Source organism: Pteropus vampyrus, unplaced genomic scaffold (assembly GCF_000151845.1).
Source record: "Pteropus vampyrus isolate Shadow unplaced genomic scaffold, Pvam_2.0 Scaffold152, whole genome shotgun sequence".
NCBI lineage: Eukaryota > Metazoa > Chordata > Mammalia > Chiroptera > Pteropodidae > Pteropus > Pteropus vampyrus.
In genome coordinates this window covers 4,977,577-4,986,524 of record NW_011888933.1, presented here as the reverse complement: position 1 = coordinate 4,986,524, position 8,948 = coordinate 4,977,577, and the positions used below count along the sequence as shown (strand labels likewise).

At 35.5% G+C, this 8,948-nt stretch overlaps 1 pseudogene; it reads right to left on the bottom strand.

Annotated features, from left to right (window-relative positions):
- Positions 1-18: 18 nt before the first annotated feature.
- Positions 19-127, bottom strand: LOC111745359 (annotated as a pseudogene).
- Between the last annotated feature and the right edge of the window lie 8,821 nt (positions 128-8,948).

The window sequence follows — 8,948 nt, the reverse complement described above, 5'->3', positions numbered from 1 at the left end:
TTACTTTTTATTTTTTTATACCTACAGCACCTGGTCTTCCTAGGTGGTCTCCCACCCAAGTACTAACCAGGCCCAACCCTGCTTAGCTTCCGAGATCAGACGGGATCAGGGTAGCATGACCGTAGGCTATCGCATCATTTTTGTTTACTACACACACACAATGAGGAGCCCCCAGAAAGGTTTTATTCCTTTTAATAGGCTCTGCACTAAAGTCGCAATCTAGTAAGGAAGTTCATTCTGTTATATATTGATGCCTATCTCCAATTAAATCACAATTCTAAACCTGAAATTGCTCAACATAACGCCCTTACTGGAAATGACAGCATAAAATGCAAATAAAATACTATAATAGTCAGTCAACTGTCTCTCCAAAGGGGAGAACAATGAAGGAAAAGAAAACAGAACTTATAAATTTTGTTTTCAAAATAATCTGGATTTAAATAGCTTCTAATGTGATGCTTTGCCTTAATGATGTAAAGTAGGGGTAAGGAAATTATAATCATACTGGAACAAATACTATTACTCTGTGACTACTAGGTATTTTGAGAAATAAAGTTTCACTTAAACTCCCTGCTCCATTACATCAAGGTCCTGAAAGAATAAACGTACCCTAGCACATATGAAAAGGTTTACTCTCCCAGTGCAGATTTGTTGAATACAAATCCAAAATCCAAAGTTGTTGGCAGTTCGAGAAGGCTCTGTGTAATTCCAGCCTTTGGAGACCTTCTTGCCTTCTCTCCTCACTCACCCCTCCAGCCACACTGTCCTCACTGCTGTTTCTGGGAGCAGGTTCTGGCGGGGGGAAGAGTGTGGATTCTGTCTTGAAGATAGATTGAGAGATGTTGAGCAAACATCCCAGGAAAAAATGAGGAATTAGAACTCAGCCAATAAGGAGGTTTAGTTTAGCCTGAATATTATTTCAAAATCATGTTTGCTGCAGAAAAATCATAGCTTATAGTAATAATGATTTAACTAATATTTTAAACTAATTTACATTTGTTATTTGTGAAGTAAAAATAGAAATAATGGGGAAATACAACCATTGCTTATATGCTGGTTGGTTTCATTTCACAGATAATCATACCTCAATTATTACAGGTTAAACTTATAATATATACTGTAAGCTCCACTACACATAATGAAACTGTCCATTTAGTATGCCTTAGTATGAAACAATATTATTCCCACTAAATTTTCCATGAAGTTAATTATTCAAGCATATTTTCCCTATTAGCCTTCCTCTTGGGAGATATTTTTGTTTACTATTCAATTTCCTTGCTGTAACATGGAATAATGATCTTTATCAAGAAGGCTGGGCTTAGATTAGGGCTTAAGAATTTGAATAAACACATTCCACATAGAGCAAATTATAAAGAGCAAAGGAGAAAGTCTGTGTTTGTGAGACTGTCATGAGATTGATGCAAATAAAAAAAGAGGTTAAGAGTGAGATTTAAAAGTCAAGGGCTAAGGTGGCATCTGATCATATAGAACCTTGAAAGCCAAGTCTTCCCTACCTCCACCCTCATCTCCACCCCAAGAAGTTATTGGATTCCTAACCATAGAAATGAAGGGGCTGAGGAAGAAATGGTATTTTAGTCAAACGACATCGTGCCAGTATAAGAGTTGTGAGAGACGGGAAAGACCATTAGAAGGCTACTGTAGATATTAGGCAGAAATAATTATAGATAAGGAAACTGAAGTCCTGAGAGGAAATACAATTTATACAAGTCCACGCTTAGAGAGTGGCAAGAAATATACATGGTATATAGGCAGGGTGCCTTATTTATTACCGAACTCTTTGTGTGCCTTTAATAATTCAAAAATAATTGCTTTTTGTAAAAATAAGTACTCTATACTTAAAACCATGTGAAAACTCTCAGAATACAGGAGCAGAGCTGCCACTACAGCATTTCTCTAGTCTAGCATGCTCAATATTCCAAAGAGGCAGGAGCTTTGATTTTAATATTTACTATACATCTACTATGTGCCATACTGGAGGAACAAAGGTGAACATGATAGCTTCTGTCCTTAAGGAATATATAACCTAGTAGGGAACAAAGAAACCAACAGTGATGAAACACTGTGTTAAGTGCTACAAGAGAGGTATGTTACATGACTGTAGTTTAACCCAGTCTGAGAAGGAGAGAGGAAAGGTGTGATGCTTCAGTCAAGATCTGAAGAATGACTGCAAAGAAGAGGAAGGCACTGGGGGTTGGCGGGTGAGGGGTTGTAAAGACTTCCAGGTTTAAGAAGTGCCCCCAACTGCGCAAGATACAACTCTTGTGCAATAAAAGCAAGAGGAAGGAAATCTAAATCAAACAAAAGGAACGATAAGGAAAAAAAATCTGTTAAATTTAGTAAGGCACAAAAGAAGGAAGAGGACTCATCAAAAGGAAGAGAGAGGAAGTCAGAGCTGAGAAGAAAAATGAGAGAAAGAGACAAAACATAGTGTAAAATGAAGTGAGACTTGGAGAAGAAGGGCCATTAACTGCTCATCTGAATAGGGCACTAGTTTCTCTCTTGACCTACAACTCTTAACACAGGCCTTTAGTTCTGCTGTGAACTAAATGGTATCATTTAAACTGACCATATGGAAACTGGAAATTTAATAAACCAACTGAATTTACACAAGCTCTTCTCAGTTTCAAGATATAACCATGTTATGTGTATGGCAACATTTTCCTCAGGTTTTACCATTTGTTGGGATGGTCTTTTTAAAGACATTACTAAATGTTTTATTATTTTGTTATCAAAGCCACGAGTTCTTTTCTTTTTGAATTCTGACAGTTTGTTCAGTAAATTCTTCTTCGCCCAGAAAGCTGATAAATGTTTATGTAAATTTTTAGTTTGTTATTCATTTTTTTATGTAGTTATAATGTTTTCCCTAGGTAGCTTAGTTTGGCACATAATGTGACTTGAAAATCTAAACTGGATTTTCTTCAAATTTAAAATTTTCCATTCTTGGCATGTTCCTTTTATTCATGTATGTATGTTCTATGCATATACCAGGGTTCTTTTTTTGAGGATCCTCTTCCACTGTGTGCCTCCTTTTAAATAAACATAATTTTAGACCTTCTGTTAATTTATAAAGCAGATGAGTTAAAAAAGTCAAAATTTGCTTTTCATATATCCATCACTGACGTTTTCTCTGTAGTTTGGTGGTCCTCTATAGAAAAGGCCCAAGTTCTACTTAGAGTCCAACACTTCAAAATACTTTGCCTACAAAGAGCATTACTCTAAAATGCAGAATACGGAGAAAGCAAAAAATACCTTCCATGACTTCACATTAATCCTAAATGTGGGAGTGATGGTAAACACAGAAGTATCTTGATTAAAAATTCTCTAAGAACAAAGTTCCTTTTGAAGGCCTATGCATGAAGCAAATTTAAAGGAAGCTATGATCTCCTGAGAGTTGAAAGGGACTCAGAAGGAAGCGACGGACTACGTTATTCAAAGGCTTGGTAGGAGCAAGCACAGTAAACCAGCAACCAGGGAACTTGCATGGCCTGGTCCTCTGGGAGTGAGCTGACACTTGGAAATAAGTTTTGTAAAGTTTCCACATGGAATTGAACCACCCTAAAAAACAGAGAGGGGTACTGTTCTTAGGCCAGCCCTGGTGAAATCCTCCTTACTTGGAGGAAATAGAAATACTAGGGGGGAGGCGATTCACACCCTTCTGCCTTCTTCTTTATTTATGTCTGTTTTTGACAACCCAGGATGTAAATAACATATCCTCTTCATTAACATGTACATTAACTATGAGATTAACTAAAGATCATATAAGGATGCATAAAAACAAATAACTATTTTAACAGTTGATAGAGGTTAAGATGCCTAAGGTTATAAGTCAAATCAAAGGCAATTTTATTAATTTAATGTTTTATTTATAAAGCATTTCAATGTACTCCCTAGTAAAGCAATGCCTTTTACAGAATGATGAACCATATTCAACCAGATTTTCATAATATTGGATACTCTTAATCTACTAAACACTGAACAGGAACTCCTTTTATCTAAATTGGAAAAAACAATCTTAGTTCAATGCTCTACAAAGAAACTCCTATCATTCCTATAAATAAGAAGTTCTAATGATCAATTTTATAATTACTTATTATACAGTACATCATAAACCATAATCTGAAATCACAGAGCAACTAAAAAAATCCTGAAAAAAAAAAAGTATAAAACTCTTTTGTTTATATTCCAGCTTTTTAAGTTCATTTCAAAAACTGCAAAAGAATAAATTTGTTTTCTTAAGCCACCCAGTGAATGGTGATTTGTTGTAGCAGCCCTAGGTAAACCAACAAGGTCACTGTTTAACTGTAGAAATGAGGCTTCTGTGACACTTCCAGAGAAATTCATCTTGCTTGTTCTGCCCTACACTTGGGACTGTTCCTACTATACTACCTCGGTACGCAGGGATCTTCAGAGACAGCAGATAGTATCCATACAGTCTTTCAGCTTCATCTGAAAGTATAGGCTACAACTTCTACTCTCTTAGGTAGGAGAAACTGTCTTGAAATTCTTGAAAGCCTCGTTAGGGAGGCAGGAGACTATTGTTTTTCTGCACTTTTGCTCTATTCCTCTACAAGAGAGCCAAAAGTGTGACAGGAAATCTAACCCCTCAGGGCAGCCCATATATATATATTTTTGGGGGGTGGGGTAGGGGAGAGCATGCCAGATAGCTGCAGCTTGAGGCAAAGAAGCCATTAGATTTAAATTTGAATCATCAATGAACTCAAGGTTTCAAACAGAGGTAAAGGGAGGAGTAGAAATAAAGACAGATGTATGTGTATGTGTGTTTGTAGGTGTGTCCACTGAAAGGGCCTCGAAGCAATGATACCCCAGTAGCAATTAGCACACCCAAGTGCCCAGTTTTTGGTTTCTAAATATATATTCTACCCGAAAAGTAACCAGATATCCTTGGAGTAATGATTCTGCATCTGGGGTGGGGGAAAGACAAGCCCTTAAAACATCTTCTTGTGCCACAAAGTGCTCATTAAAGATGAGGACATGTCATAAGGACACAGGAACCAGCCTGAAGGGGGTTCCAGGGGCTAAATCTGGGACAATTTAAGCTTCAAAATAAATTATGACAGAAACAACTATGACCTATTTAATAAAACAAGAATCCATGATATAAATATATAAATATATGAGAAAGAAAGCTTTTCCTTACAGAATACCAAATAATTAATGTAGATAAAATGACAGATGATTATCATTTTGCAACCACTGTAATAACAACTGTTGCAGGCAAAACTCATCAGTAGATGTCAGAGGATATGTTAATCAGTGAGTGAAAATTTGATGAGACTATTTACATATTCTCAAAAATATCTCCCCACAAAGTACGAAGGCGGGGCGGGAGGACGGACACTACCTTAACCAAGTGATTAAAATTAACATCAACAATATTAGGACAAACCAACATCATATGCTTCCTGTAATGATGCACTAAGACACATTATCAGTCCTGATAAAATGCATTACCTGAATCAAATCATAAGAAGCATTTTACAAAATAATTGGCCTCTAGTTTTCAAAAATGCGAAGGTCAAGAAAACAAAGAAAGGCTGAGGATATGTTCCAGATTAAAGGAAACCTAAAGAAACATGACAATTAAATGCAATGCTTGATACTGGACTGGATCCTGGACCAAGAAAATACATATGTATATAAACATAGTTATAAAGGGCAATATTGGGACAACTAACAAAAGTTGATTATGGACTGCGGATTAGATCAGAGTATTGTATCAATGTTACATTTCCTGATTTTGATAACAGTGCTGCAGTTATGTAAGGGAATATCTTTGCTTTTAGGAAATATACACTAAAAAACTTAGTCATAAAGTGGCATAAGGCCTGCGACTTATTCTCAAATGGCTCGGAAAGAGTGTGTGTGTATGTGTAAATATGTATATAGGAAGAGAGGAATGATAATTAGGCAAAAAGTAAACAATAGCTGAATTTAGGTAAAGGGAATACAAGAGTTATTTGTACTCTTAGAACTTTTCTATAAGTTTGAAATTTTATCCCAATAAATTAAGGAAAAGAAAAAGGAAGGGAGAAAGAGGAGATAAAAGAAAGGAAAGAAAGAACATTCTGGTCTCTACCCTCAGGAAGTTGTAGTCTAGTTAGGAAAACAATTAAAAGATCATTTATAATTCAGAAATAAACTTAGGAAAACATATCAGCAGAAAAACATTTTTACCAAATAAACCTAAGGACCCTGAGAAATAACGCATATTTCTTGAACACCTGGTTTTTATTACATATACATTACCTTTCCTAAATTGCATTTGCCTGGCTTACTGTTAACTTTTATTTGTTTATTCTGGTCATTATAAAATTAATTTTACTTAATGCAAATAAAAGCAAACTGTCTTAAAAAAATACTCATCAGATAATTTTTTCACAGAGGCAAAAGAAAATCATTTGTAAACTTCAGATGAGAAAAAAAACAAGTAACTAAAAAAAGAAATTGTTTAATGTCACCAGTAGGTCAGGAAGAAATCAGAATTCAGTTCTAAATCAAAAACTAGTACTTAAATAATAAGGCTTAAGCTAAATCTAGACTTCATGATGGATTTTTTTTTTTAAAGATGCTTTGATTTAAAAATTTTGTTAAGTGTGAGAACAAAGGTCTTATACAGTGAAACACTTGTACCATGCATTGTTCATTAACATATCCTGACATCCTGTAACATCCAGAGTTGGAAAGTGCCAGAAGTGACCAAATATCCATCCCCCACCCAACAAAGCTGAGATGTCTGTTTTCTCTTTCATCTATCTCATAAATGTAAAAATCCTAGGAAAGGCATTTACAATTCATCTAAATAAAAGTCACATCGCTAAACTGTATCATAGAGCGATTTATCAGTGTCAGCACTTTAGAATTAACTAAAAATATTTCTGACTCCGTGCTTTCATTTTCATTTTGATGACCACTACCTTGGTTCAAACCTATACTATATCATTCTCAGATTATTCTAGCAACTTCCTAACTCACCTCTCTTCTTTAGTCCATCACCTTCAGACTAATCTTCCTTAAAGACTCTTTTCATGTCATCATTCTGCTCAAACATCCTCAAGAGTTCCCCATGACATTCTGAATTCAGTACAAACTCTTCACCAAATGATTTCAGATCCTCTCTGGCATGTCCTCAACCTAAATTTTCAACCTTATTTATTACCCTTCGATCAACCTAAATGAATTGGTATTCTCGAAAAAAAAAAAACAAGCTATGCATTCTTAACTTGCCTTTGTTCATGTTTTCAACCTGAATGCAACATCTCAACCTGTCAAGAGTGACAGAATACATTTCTCTCCTTCCCTAACATCCCATGGAAATGACAGTAAACAATTATGAAAGGGAATAAATTCATAAAGGCAGTGAGAACTGGAGATGGCAAAGGAATCAAAAGACCAGAGATTTTGGTAAGTTTCTGGAAGAAACGGGTAGAATCATATAGGTAGATGAACCAGAGCAGGAGCCATAGCTCAAAGCAAGCATTTTTACTCGGCATTATTTAACAAATATGTATTAAGCATACTATGTGCCAAACACTGTTCTAGAATCTCAGGATACACTTCTAAGTGTGACAAACAAGGGACCTTCTAACACTTAACTTACATTCTAGTCCAGGGAGAAAATATTAAACAACAAAAAGAAAAAATCAGACCCATGATGAGTGTAGTGATGATTAAATTAGGATTGCATGGAAAGTGACTCGGTATCTGCTTTAGATTTAATGAATAGGGAAGGCCTCTCTGAATAGTAATATTTACAGTGAAATATAAATGACAATAAGGAATCAGACATGCAAAGATAAGAGAGAAGAATGTTTCAGGTAGAGGATACAAGTTTGGTGTAACAGAAAGAAAGGTTAGTCTGATGGGGAGAGAGAGCCGGATCATACAAGGATTTGTAAACCAAATAAAGGAGTTTGAAATTTATTCTAAGGAAGCCCTCTTGAGGGCAATGAGAAGTTATCTCTCACAAAAGGCTGCAGCAGAGGTGGGGACCAGTCTTGAAGGAGTTCAGATGGTAGAGTTGGAAAAGGAATAGAGGTGGAAAAACAGATGCTCATCAGGACACAACCAGTATTCAGAGAGTAATTTTGGCATTTGCTTCCAGGGTTAAGGAAACTAGAAAAAACAACTCTCTTAAGCCTGGTAGCAAATTTAAATGCCTTCTGGGTCATGTGGCCAATATAAATACTAGCGGTTGACAGATGTAAAACGATAGGGAATGGTGGGGCCTGATAACTAGAGGGCATACCTCAGCTAAAAACATTCAAATTTTTTAAAGTTTATTCTGGAACTAGATAGTGGTGAAGTTTGCACAACCTTGTGAATATATTAAAACCCACTGAATTCTTACACTTTAAATGTAAATGTTATGTATGTGTATTAGATCTTCATTTAAAAAACAAATAAATTTTAAGCACTGTTCCAGTTAAATGCAAGAAGAGTTAGATACTTACTCTGAGAGGTTCATGAACTTTGTACCTTTCTATGGCATTTACAGGTAATCGACTTTGTATTATGTGGTGGTTATCTGTGCACTTGCCTTATCAACCCCCACACCCAACTAGGTGGCAGGTTTCTGGAGTGAGACCATATGGTTCTCATTTTCACTCCGTAGTAACTACCAAAGAACCATATTCTTTCTTCATCTGAATTTCACCTTTTTTTCTGCTAAATATTCCTACTTTATAACTCACAATTTAAGATGACATCTAACTTAAGATGACTCAAAACTAAAGGTGCATTTCTTAAAAAAAAAATAGTAGCCAGTTTATCTGGTTCTCAATAAATACTAATTTAAAGGAACCAACGCATTTAAAATTAATTTCCCTATCAATAGAGGAATAGTTTAGAAAAACCAAAGGAAATTCTACAATGCACTTGAGTTTCAGCAGAGTATTTTTACAATATGT